General features: G+C 47.2%; 1 protein-coding gene and 1 long non-coding RNA gene across 3 annotated transcripts in view; one reads left to right on the plus strand and one right to left on the minus strand.

The window, feature by feature from the left end:
• pio (zona pellucida domain-containing protein piopio) overlaps positions 1–12,941 on the minus strand; it is a 148,719-nt gene that overhangs the window by 26,573 nt on the left and 109,205 nt on the right. Inside the window, exon 1 of one of the 2 annotated variants that reach the window (XM_072288152.1) lies at positions 7,708–7,990. The exons of the other annotated variant lie outside the window; for it this stretch is intronic. The gene's annotated coding sequence lies outside the window, so the exon portion shown is untranslated. Of the gene's footprint in view, positions 1–7,707; positions 7,991–12,941 lie in introns of those variants that run through there. 2 annotated transcript variants of the gene reach the window in all.
• The window catches only part of LOC140218448 (uncharacterized), a 33,332-nt gene continuing 26,133 nt past the window's right edge, over positions 5,743–12,941 (plus strand). The window contains exon 1 of the long non-coding RNA XR_011894701.1: positions 5,743–6,149. This is a non-coding gene — a long non-coding RNA (uncharacterized lncRNA). The remainder of the gene's footprint in view (positions 6,150–12,941) is intronic.

The raw sequence follows: 12,941 nt of genomic DNA on the forward strand, positions 1-12,941 counted from the left end.
GTTTTTTCATCCACTTTAATTTCCATTAATTTATCGTTTCTTCATTCCATTTTTAAGCACAAGTAATTTCCCCTATGTTGTCCTTGGTGTCAGTGTTTGTTGGCTTCTCATGATCCAAATAATCTTTGGTAATATATATCGCTTCAACACAGTCAGGCACGCGTCCTGGAAGCCCCTTGCAGAACTCGAACAATGGCATTTATTTAGTGCCTGCCGCGTAACGTTTCTTTCTGTATATCATTTCAAACTTCTGCCGCGTATGTGAACAAAGACCAAAGTATCTCGTAAAGTCGGTAATTGAACTCGCCCGTTTGTTTCGATCAAATATATTCAGCCAAGCTTGCATCTCAGCAGTTACCTTTCATCTTCCCACTTTATAACTTTGGTAGGATCTCATAAAGTGTTGAGGGATAGCGGAGTCAGACATGCGATTCTAAGCGTGACCTTTGCTTCCAATTCGTACATTAAGCTGAAATCTGTTCGTGTTTTATGACACGCAATTTCACTGTTCTATAATGTCGCTTAGCAATCTGGGCGATTTGGTACACATTTACGGGGAAATAACGAGCAAAATATTGACAAGGACGAGCGAGGACATAGGAAAGGTGCTCCCTGACAACTTATGAGGTTTCCATAAAAATCGCTTGTAAATGAGCACCGGTCCTGTGGGTTCCCTCGCCCCTGTAAATTTTCTGTCCCTTCCTATATATCGAGTGTATAAATAATTTCACTGCATTCTTTCGCTGTGTAGTGCATACTGGTAATCGGTAGGGACCACGAATCCGCCAAATTGTGGTTACACTAGCAAGGCCGCGGGACCCAGCAGCATTGACTGAAGATATTGCCGCAGAGATTACGTAATAATCGCGGGAAATCGAACGTATTGTATGTTTGCTATAGATGCCCATCTTTCAGCAACACAAAATATGAGACAACCGTTCAGGTGTCGGGTCTACCATACCGTGTTAACTGAAGAAAGCGATTCGGCCCTTACTTTAAGCATCAGAATCGACGGCAGACTTATTTAATTTAGGGACACGGCACAGACTAAAGAAAAGAAACGTAGGCAAGGTTTAGGATGAGGATGGCACATGACTTCGGACAAGTCCGATATATCGATATCGATATATGCACATATGAACAGGAACTACATATATATATCATTCTCAGTCAAGCAGGTAGAACGCAAACTATCCGCATTACCGCAAGAGCCGACTATTGCCTGATCAGCACTGCAGCCCACCAAATGGCGCTTGTCTGTCGCCGTTAAACGGATTATCGCCTCTCGGCTATGGACTGCCAAGACCGTTTTCGGCAGGAAAGTGCCACAATTACGCAAGCGCGAAGCGCCTTTTCATTCTGAAGCCGAGCTCGAAGAACGATAGCGGGGAGAGGAGGTGGGAACAGGAACTGGTGCCCCGTAGCTGGAGGGTTCTGCGACCCCGCGGCAGGCTCAAGTGCACACACATGCGCAAGAGAATGCGTAGCCACCAGGCGCACGCGCAATAGTCGGAAGAATGGACGGCAGTGCCGTCTCGTGTCAAGCGGCGGCGGCGCTAAGCCGGCTTGACTAAATTGCCTTCAGCCCCGGCAGAGCTCATTAATCAGTCCACGGTGCAAGCGAAAGGGGTGAGACGGGGCGGCAACTTACGCGCTTCGGGTTCGTTCGCCTTCAAGGCGGAGCTGCAACGCGGCGGCGTTCATGACCGGCTAACCCGACCAACTCTCGCCTCTCCTGCTCCTGCCCCCTTGCTCCCCCTACCGGCGTCTCGACTAGGTTGGGTTAGGCTTAATGAAAAACTGCGGGTTCTTCCACAAGTTCGTCGTCCTCGGCCACTCGATCATGCGGCGCCTTATGTCCCCCCGCCCCCTGTGCTCTTCTTCTTTTTATCGACTTCCTGCACTCTTTCTGCGCACCGAGGTTGGAGACCTGACTGCGCCTTCGACCGATCGTCCGAAGCTTGTCGCGCATCCATCATGGCGGAAGCGTCCGGAGCGCGTCGCTACGCGGCGCACGTGCGTTGGGTCGCAGCGGGAAGTCGGAGCGCGCGCCTTCCGGCGGCCACCGCGCAACAGGCCATTGTTCGCAGGCGTCTCCGAAAGACGTCGTCTGCTTTCCTTCGTTTTCTGCAACTATGTGACACTCAGTACAACTCCGCCGTCTTAATTGCTGCCGCACGACGCAAGTTCGATGAACGTCGCTTCATCCCACTTTCACTTCCAGCCTGATGACACCAGGTGGCATTTTGTAACCTTTTTTTTTTCTTTTTTTTTTTGCTGGGTAAAGCTATGTTATGAGTCAGCGCTTCTTACGTTTTGCTTTTTCCGCAAACGAAAAGTTATTCATTAACAAGATTAATTTTCTTTTTGCATACTACAACCACGCTGGGATTATTGCAACTTTGGGGACAAGACTGCGCATTAATAACAGACAAGAATTCGTTCAATGAGAATGGATGAGCGTTATCAGGTAGAACATTCCAACGTTCTATAGCAAAAAAACAAATGCTTTAACATATTGACCCGAGAATGAAGGGTTAAAAGTTTTAAGCAATGTGAGCTTCGGGTATATAGGTAAAGGTTTAGCAAACTTTATACATGTATTTACGCCTGTACAGCGTAACCAAATATTTAGGACACGAATTATTTAGCATTAAATGTCGGGACGAGTTGAAGGCGAAGTTAGCTTCCGTTCCAAGAAGGCTAGAAGACGGCGAAGAGCCTCTGTCGTATCTACGAGCAGATGCACAGCTTCCCTTTGCATGACTCCGTCTTCTTAACACAATCCTTGTGAAAAATTTCGACACTGGAGCTCGATATTATAGGAGTGCGCGTTTGATTTTTTTTTTTTTTTTATGCTAGCACTTTAGTTTCTTGAGGAGCCATCAGAACAGTGCGTTGGAGGTACGCGCGCCTTACTCAGCGCTGTATTGGATGTTACGTCGATGTGCTTAGACTACGACGAATTGCGAGTCAAACAGAGTTCACTGTACTTATACTGGAATGCATTTAGAAGTAAGGTATGTACTATTCGATTCTCACAATTCACATACGAGTTTATATTTACAGAAAACAAGGAATTTCTGTAGAATTTAGCAGGTTACAGCAGTTCCGCAAGGTGCTGCTGCGAGATACTATTTGAGAAACACGTTGACTGCGTACCTCCGAAATCGTTGTTTCAAAAAGTGGACGACAAGCGCATGCGGCGAGGTGAATGCCGGCTATTTTTTATCAGGCTGCTATAGGCCGTCGTGAGAGTGAGCCAAACGCAAATTCGCAGCAAGTGTTCGCCGAAGGAGGACGGCAAAGCTTGCGGACAGCTCTGGATTTGACATCAGAAGTTAGCGTAAGTAAACGAGCCGGCAGTGCGCTACCGAATGTTTGAAAGGGGAACAAATCACCACTGGTAAAAAGTCTGTTCCGCAGTTACGATGAGCCATTGCAAATGGCGATAAAAAGTAAATTTTTTTTAGATTATGGGGTTTTAAGTGCCAAAACCACTTTCTGATCATGAGGCACGCCGTAGTGGAGGACTCCGGAAATTTCGACCACCTGGGGTTCTTTAACGTGCACCTAAATCTAAGTACACAGGTGTTTTCGCATTTCGCCCTCATCGAAATGCGGCCGCCGTGGCCGGGATTCGATCACGCGACCTCGTGCTCAGCAGCCTAACACCATAGCCACTGAGCAACCACGGCGGATAATAAAAAGTTAGGGAAAGTATAGCAACAACACTTTACCTATAGTCATGACTACATCAAATCGTTACTTGAACGTTGCATTATGATTGATGAATATCCGATTTTAACATCATCGTTATCATAATTCAGACCACTGTAGGACGACAATTTCTCCAAATGATATATCAGATGCGCGCGCACGCGTGTGCGTATGTGTTTCGACAATACTTAGCTTTTAAAAAAAAACTAACTGTGGCAGATAGTACAATTATATTCTTCAGCTAGATTGCTCGAAGAGGTGGAAGTTACTTGCATACAAAACATAAATGCAAACTCTACTAATGAGCAAAACATTACCAATTAAGCTTTTAAGTAATTACTCTACGGCACGTACATATTGCAATTTACGAATTTTAGCCGATGAGATTGCAAGCCACATCTAGTTGAAAATACCTTTAAGGACCCATATGTCCACACCCCCTTTCTTTCTATAAACCGAGTGTTCCTACGAAAACATTAAGTAATATCTAAAAATAGCCGTTTTGAAATAAACGAACGGCCCCTATGGAGACATGCCGCCAGTGGTGGCGACCACGTGGTGACGGGTGATAAGTGGTAACCAGTCACTAATTACAGAAAATTCATTAACTGGCTTTTAAACCTTTATTTCAGCGGGCTCATCATAATTGCCCAACTCAGGCGAGCCGTCCGTACAATCCATATAAACTTTTGGACCTGGAAAAATGCGATTATCCGCGCAACTGTGGCACGACGAATTTCGGCTGTCGCAGCTCGCGAAACCGAAACTGGGAGCCTGCAGCGAGCGCAAAGCCGGCCCACCGAGGCGACCTCGCTGCCGCCTGTGGTTTCGCTCACGTCACCTAGCGGCGCGCTGCCACAGCGAGGGCAAAGCAGCCGCAGCGCGGTCCGTGAGGTGTGCAGATGTACACGTGGCTCATTACTCGGCGTTTTCCCGGATGAAAGCGCAGACGCCGAGCCCCACTGTCAGCCACCGTAGTAAGCATTATGTTCTGGCAACGGCTACAACGATCTTCAGAGTTTTCCGATATCAAACCACATGCCCAAGCTGGCCAGATATGCAAATTATCACATCGCTACTGTTCTTGTTGTTTCCAATTGCCAGCAAGCAAATTAACGCGCATAACTAAGCAGCAATCATTCGCTCTGATTACGATTTATCCAGTTCCACGTCGTTCTGTTTTCTTGCTCTTCGTTGCTCTCATAGCCAAGTGACGTGGCACTATTCTATAACTTCCGACCGTAAACGATTTCGGAACAGGGAATCTGAGCAGAAATAAAAGATCGTTGTAGCCAAAGTGTATGTCCTTAAATTGAAAAGTTCAGCGCGTAGTCTGTGGGAGATGATTATCACATTTCTAGCATACGCACATTGCCGGCTGAAGAGAGAGAGCAATAGTTTACGCCAAGCTCTTAGAATGCAGTGCGAGTTTCTTTTACTTTAAGCGTTTGTGAAAGGCTTTGTACAACAATTTTTTCTATCTGCATTGTTCTCTTCTGTGATGCTTTTGTTTGCTTATTTGCTTGTTTTTAGCAACGATATCAAGGTAGCGGGCTATTAGGTAGCCAAGTTTATAATTTTGTCTCAATTAAGGAACAGTAGAAGCAGCAACAACAAAAAGTAACAACGAGATAAAAATAAACGAGACTTTTTATCGAATTCAGTGCTTCAAAAAACATATGCGGTCAACTGTACGCTGTTTATTGCGCTTTCCGCAAACAGCAACCTTTATTTTCCTTCGGCGCCACGTGAAAACAATCTACGAGATCGTCTCTCTAGCTGAACAACGCATCTTTTTTGTTCGCGGTTATAGTCAATGGCGTCTATAGTTCAGGATCGTAAGCAGGAGCAGAACTTTCATTATATTTAGCTACCTGTTGATAAGCTGTCTCCAGCCAGTGGAGCAACTATAGCGGAGCTCAGACCTCCTCTGAGGTGCCAAGAAAAAGCAAAAGGGCATGTCGGATGCAGCATGGTACGTAGAAAATAGGATGTGTCAGGTGTTCCAGCACATACCTCCGCCAACGGTGACCTGCGCGATGGTGAGTACGCGCGGCCCTGCTGTCCGTTGGCCGAGCAGATCTCACTTCCGCGCCAGTGCGTTGACTTGGCGGCCGCTGCCGGGCGGTCGTTCGGTTGGCTCCATTGTTCGTGCTCGGCTCGTCTTTGTGCGCGTCGCTACAAAGGCGTGGGCGCGACTGTCGCATTGTGGAGACGGCCCTTTCCCCTTCTACGACGGCGGCGATTTCATTGGGACCGTTTTTGTCTTGGGCACATCGCTGTCCAACCCTCGCCTCCGAACAAATGTGCGTCCAAGTCGGCTTTGTTTAAACGCTCACCGCAGCCCGCGTGAGGGGGTGGCACGCTCGAGGAACGGTTATCTTTGTGTTCACTGAAGTGGCGCTCATTCCTTTCGTGCTGTTCGCAAGGTACGTTCATCCGAACCGTCCTCTGTCTTGACTCTCCCTTCTCTGATTGCACCTTAGTCCTTCTTCAGCTGGATGTTGAGTACAGCATTCCTGTAACCTCTGTCTTAAAAAATAATGCGATATATGACTCATTAATGAATCCGCAGCAAGGAGTTCCGAACGAGACAAGGGTTAACCTATCTCGAGGTTAACCAGCCTCGCTATCGAGTCATTTTGACAGATACCGTAAAGCATCTTCATTTAGCGCACACGGTGGATCGGGTGAGTAAAAGTGTGCGACAGATGCGGCTGCAAGCGCTCGCTAACGCCACGTTGTGCATGTCTACACAAAGAGGGAGAGAATGAAGTGTGTTCTCAGCACTTGCTTATTCTTTAATGCGCACACGATTCTGCATACCGAATCGCAAATGCATTTCCAGTGCCTTGTCGCTTTTAAAACGTGCTGCAGGCGACTTATTCGCAGCTTGTCGAATTAAATGCACTCCTTAATTTGCTCGAAATTTGTAACATCAATGCGCAGATGCAATTACGATCGATTAGACCTTTGTGCTGATTTTACTCGAAAAAGGTCGACATTGTTTGGAGCAGTTCACATTCACAGTCAAAAAGGGGACGGTTTAGGCTACGGCTGGTATACTGGATAGGCTGCGCGTGCAACACACATCAAAATGGGGACAGGCACAGCGGTCGTGTTTGTCCCCTTTTTGTCGTGCATCGCTATACCTACAGTCTATCACAATCAGTATTAAAACAGACGACAACATTGCATACATACTTCCCCTACTGGACATGTACGCCTTATCCATCAGAAACTTACAGTTGCGCCTAATGTTTGGTGTTGTCGTGTTTCTTTCTTCGTTAGTGTAGATATTCTTGAAGAATAAGTTTCGGTCACTGACCAAGTCAAGCTGGAAAAGCACGCCGAGACGTTTCGGAACCCGTCCCGTTTCCTTGATTACACTAGGGGGCAAGAGCCCACTTTAGGGACAATTTGTGACTTAACGGGTGTGGGTAACAGGAAGATTGCCATCAGTTCTGTTATAATCTCGTCCGTCGTTTGAAGTGTGAACGACACACGGCTCTTGCCAACTTTTAGTGTGATCAAGGAACCCGCACGGGTTTCTAAACGTGTCTTTCCTTTTTCTTTTTGTTTACTTTAACTTGGTCAGCTACCGCAACTTCTTGTTCGTCATGTGACCTGACAGACGAACTTTTGGCGAACTTTTGACTACATAGGTATTATTGTGGCCTTTATACTGTCCAGGGCCACCCTGTTTCAGGCGCATTCTTTACGTGCATATTTTCTTTATGGTTAACTTATTTTATGCCCCAAGGAAAGGGTAGACAGCGACACTTATAGGCGCTAAGAAATAACGGTCGTCTAATAAATAAATGAAAAAAAAAACCATTGATATCAAAGACACATTTTCCTGCGAGCATTATACATACGTGGCCTCAGGAATGTGTCACTGAGAGCGTTTGCTATATTCGAAAGGATATCTTCACATCTTTTCAAAATCTAATTCAGGTAGTTTAAGAAGAAGGGCTTATTTACGACCTGGGTGTCATTTCGGGCTGCTCTACTTCCTTGATACCATTGTAGTCGGAAGGTGACCTTTGACGTAGGCGGAGGCGACGGTGCCCTGCGCGCCGCAAAGGCCACGCCGGCAGAGGGGCACTTATTGCGTCGTTAGCGCCGCTCAGCTCCAGCCGGGGGCGAGGGGGACGATCGCGAAAGGCGCGCCGTTGGAAGTCCGGCTGCTACCGGTTCCATCGGCTGCTCCGCTCGCGGCCTTCGCACGGATGCGCGCTGCACAGACGATGGCTTATCTGCGCGCCCAGGCACATATGCGACACGCATAGCAATTCCACCGCATATGAGCAGAGCGAGAGTGTCGCATCCTGGTTCGTAAGGAGTCTCTTTCGAATAATAAAAATGTGTGATGATATCTGCGCCTCTCCAGTCGAAGGCTGCCCGAGTAACAGGTCTGTGATAAGGTCGCGCCTCATCGCGATTACCGTCTTACACTGGCTAGTGGTAACGCCTTACTGATTCCGGTTTGACGGAACGTTGCAAATGAAATCCGTATGAAGGAAAGAAAGAAAAAACTGAAATGCACGGCATTGCGGTATAGGGGAAGCGCAGTAGCTGGACCTGTTGCAGACGGATTGTGGCAGCTGTGACGCTTCAGCGCTCTTTCGGAGCATATTAGGTTCCCTCCATTTCTCAATATGCATAGTGCTACGTAAACGCACTGGGAGGGCGCGTGAAAATATGTGAAAATCGTGTGGGTGGCATGTTCAAAACTCAGCTGTTGTTGTTTGTTGTCCTAATTTCTTGGTCCGCGCTATCCTGTTACGCAGGTACCCATTGTTAACATTTGCAAGTGATCGCTGATATGTCACTACATTCGTCTTCTCTGCTATTCACATGCGAATTGGCCCAATCTGTAACGCAAACGACCATGGAAACTTAAGTATGCGAGTGAAGGTGGTACGGCAGCGGTGGGTGTTAATGCCGGGAAATGACATGCGAAGCGAGTGTGTACGAGTCTGAACAGGCGAAGATTGCAAGCATAAGAAGACGGGGTCGTCATGCGCCGTGAAGTCAAACTGAATACCCTCGCGCGTTCACATTGCACCACTGCAGTGTTTGACCACGTAACCCGGGATGCTATACTGAATATTGACAGATTCCTCGATATTGCAAAATCCTGTAATGGCAGCATTTTGAGCCAATCACAAAGGCGGTAGGAGCACTCTGGGTCCATCAGAGCCGACAAGGTGCTGAATTCGAGAATATGGCGGAACGTGGCAATTTCTAGAGTAGCGTGCCCGGTGCTTCCGTGACGCCGAAGCTAGACGCCACCAAAGTTGCACCCTTCGTTTGAGGAATCGAAAATGAGGGCTGGACTGACCGCGGACTCGCGCGAGGCTGCTGCCGCCGCCGAGCCTCGGTCACAGATCTGGCTTTGCGCCAGCGTCCGTTTCTGGCCTGTTTGCGCGGATGTGCGCCACCTCTTTTTCAGACGGCGGCGGCGTGTGCCCTCCCCTTGCCCAGGTGCTTAACGAGTATAAAATCTGCCGCACAAATTGTGCAACTGCGAAGAGAGTGCGGAGGCGGGCGGTCGCGTCGCACCTATGTTTAAACCAGCGAATCTCTGCTGTACACGTCTCCCACCAGCTGTCCATACCGTGGGGGCAAACCTGAATCAATGTATATATAGTGAAACAGTTGTCTACGTACAACTATCCCGTTTTTGCAACCCGCACCTCATACAGAAAAACAAAACTGAAACTGGAATAAAAAAACAGATAAACGTAATTAAATTAAATTCTATTTTTTTCCGTGTCGAAACCACTTTCTCTTTATGGGGCACGCTGTAGTGGAGGACTGCGGAAATTTCGACCACCTGGGGTTCTTTACCGTGCACGTAAATCTAAGCACACGGGTGTTTTCGCATTTCGCCCGCATTGAAATGCAGCCGCCGTGGTCGGGATTCAGTCCCACGACCTCGTGATCAGCAGCCTAACACCATAGCCACTGAGCAACCACGGCGGGTGCATATAAACGTAGCAGCCATTGACGAAGGCTTGCATATGCAGATGGTTTGCATAAAGATTCGAATAGGAACCGCTGTGTGAGTGCCGCGCTGCTTGCACTGTGTGGAATGTACAACCGCGAGCGAAAGTGTGCGCGAATCACTGCTTTCTCAACAACAACAACCACAACAACAACAACAACAACAATAATAATAATAATAATAATAATAATAATAATAATAGCAGCAGCAGCAGCAGCAGCAGTAGTAATAAAAATAATAATAATAATAATAATAATATCTTTGTTCTTTAGACGCACATGGTGAAAATTGGGGACTGTTCGTGTGGCCAAGTTTGGCATGCAGAAGTCAATTTCAGGCTACGTGAATAAGCTGCAAGGAACTCCTTCTGTCTTCGTCCATTTTTCTTCAGACCTGTACTTTTGTGGTATCTTGGAGGACGTCACACAAGCTTAGGCACGCGACTTGCGAAGCAAAGTGACTCACGCAACTTATTCTTAGAAAGACGGCTAGACGGACGTCGCCTCTGCCTCGGAACAACTCGCGACCCTGCACCCTCCCGTTCGCTTTGTGCTGCACAGTGCGCGACGGCAACATCTTTCGTCATGCCGGGAGACGAAGTGACGTAATCGCAAAAAAATCGATCGTTGCTTCCTTTAAGGCTGCACTGCGACGTGAATTCATGTCATTGTCCTTGTCTCTAGCAAGAACACACGAAACAAGAAACGTCCATTCCTCTGCAAGACCGTATACTAAATTTTCGATCGGCTATTCTACGACGTGCGTAGCAGTTAACAATCGTTCCCAAGTAAGCTGGCGTACGTCCGTTCCTGTGCCAGTCGTCGACTCAAGGGCACTGGCAATTTTCTCGAGCCTGCATGCATGACAGTCGTTCGAAGAGCGTCACTTTGAGCTATTTGCATCGAATTTAGACTGCAAAGCGTAGTGCTGCACAGTGCGACGGAATATCAGCGGTAATACGGCTCACCTTTAGTTTCCAGCATTTTTATGAATACTTCAACAAAGAAAGACAAAATAGAAAGCAAAAAGAAAGAAAGAGAGGACCACGGCAGTGCGAATAAGTGTAACGTGTTGCGGTAGGCTCACTATGCCCGTGCAAGAGGCGTATGTGTCGAAGAGCGTACAGCAATCACTTCAGTATGTATGCACAACCAAAGTTCGGAGCTTATTGTCGGGATGCGTTACGGCTGCACCCATCATTATTCTATGAAGCTACGTGTGAACCAAAACAAAAAATTTCCTCGACGTGTTGACGTATTTTGAGCGTCTACTCACACAAATTACTTTAAGATTCGTGTTGCGTGGAGATAAAGTATTGCGGCGAACTGTTAAGCAATGCGTGTACGGTTTCGGTACGGGGTAAATTGTCTGCGAATTCATCGAGCCTTGACAACAACACGCTCGCTCGCGGAGGCGCTCTCGCGGCCGTTGTGCATCGCGGAGGAATCCGCTCTCTCCCACGTACGAGGTTCAGCCTTGGAGAGTGGACCGGCTGCTTCCTATTGAGTCGTGCATGCCGGGGTCAAGGTCTGCGCCGACACATCACCCCACCTGCTTATGGGGCATTGCGTAACACGCTGCGTGAAGGAAAGAAAATACATCGTTGGCAGTTGATTGCCACCTTGTGGTTACATATTGCATGCAGTGGTCCTGCGTATAATCTCTCCTGCACACCTCAGAATTTCCCAGCCTCTCATTTTTCGAAATTCGGCAAGTAGTATTTATCTCATAGAATGAAACGAGAGATGCCTTGAGTCGGTGCTGCGAAGAAAACTCTGCTCCTTTAATACCATAAGAATAAAAGGCTTGTTCATGTATGGAAAGTCGCGGACGAGTGGCAAAAAAACGGTACGAAAACAGATCTCTCCGAAGCAAGCGTTTCTTTTTCCAGAATCAGAACGAAAACGTATTCGTAATTTACAGTATAATTACAATAGTGTATTTGCACTCTTGTAATAACCTTTTTTTTTGTGTGTACACACTCTCCGGAGGCGTATATACTCTAGCATATTTGTGCCAGTTTTCTATCCATTGCAAAAGGAATTGACGATCTAATTAGTGGTATTCACTAGAGGCACCGTAGGAAACCGTAATTACGTGTTAGCCTTTGTCCATCACAATCGGAACCGTTGCTCGCTTTTGCGCGCGACCTTTCGCGTGCGCGCTGTGTAACTCGGCCCGAATGTGATGAGACTCTGCATTCACCACGTCAAATACGTTGGAAAGCTTTCTCTGACGCGGCCCGAACAGCAGCACAGCCGCCACTTTTAGAAATAGTGAAATGGCGCTGAATTATGATAACTCGCAAGGAAATAACGGTGTACATTATTCGTAGTAGGTTCCCTTTATCCGCTTATTTTGTCTGTATGCGTGTTTCTATGTTTTGCAACCTGACTCTCTACGCCTGTATGTGACCAGACTACATAGGCGATTTGGGGCCTTTATTGGGTGCCGCCTAGCGCAATGTGTCGTGATTCTTTCTTTCCCTTCTTTTTTTCTTTCAGCATCATCTCGTCCTCCTTATTCTATATTAATATTAGCAGTAGCATACCTAGGGCGCTATAACATAAAACTATTCCAAACTTTTCTATTCCGATTCTGCTATCAGCCCTCCACGACTGGTCAAAAACTTTTTTAGACCACCCCCCACTTCACCTGTCTGTCACGCGACGTCACGAAAACCGCGATACGTCCCCATCTGATATCATGTGTACAGTGCTCACGGTATGAAACGCGACAGCGAGTATTTGGTAGAACCCTGCATATGTGCAGAGAACTCGAGAGTACCATGTCATGTCGCTAGGAATCTGGTCACCAAAGGTGACTCGGACTCCGCTCTAAGTGTACGCACCAAAATTACGTCGATGTGACACAAACTCGCCCGGTGGAAACGAAAGTATGGGCATTAGCTAGCCCTAAATTGACGCGTTTCATTCCGTGAGCACTGTACGCACTGATTATGCATGATTTGACAGAAAAAAGAAAAACTGTTATTTCTGATTTGACCCCTTTTCGCCATTAGCCCTCGGCTATTGGTAAAAAGTTTTCGGGCTGCACCCACTTCACCTGCCTGTCACGCGAAGTCACAAAACCGCACAATCTCACCGCGTCAATGTGACGTGTACGCGAAGAAGATGGATTAGTATGCCGAACAAAACTGAATTTTTTTCGGAATAGCTGCAGGCTTCCCCGTTCCGAAAGGAATAAA

The sequence above is a fragment of the Dermacentor andersoni genome, chromosome 5 (assembly GCF_023375885.2).
Source record: "Dermacentor andersoni chromosome 5, qqDerAnde1_hic_scaffold, whole genome shotgun sequence".
NCBI lineage: Eukaryota > Metazoa > Arthropoda > Arachnida > Ixodida > Ixodidae > Dermacentor > Dermacentor andersoni.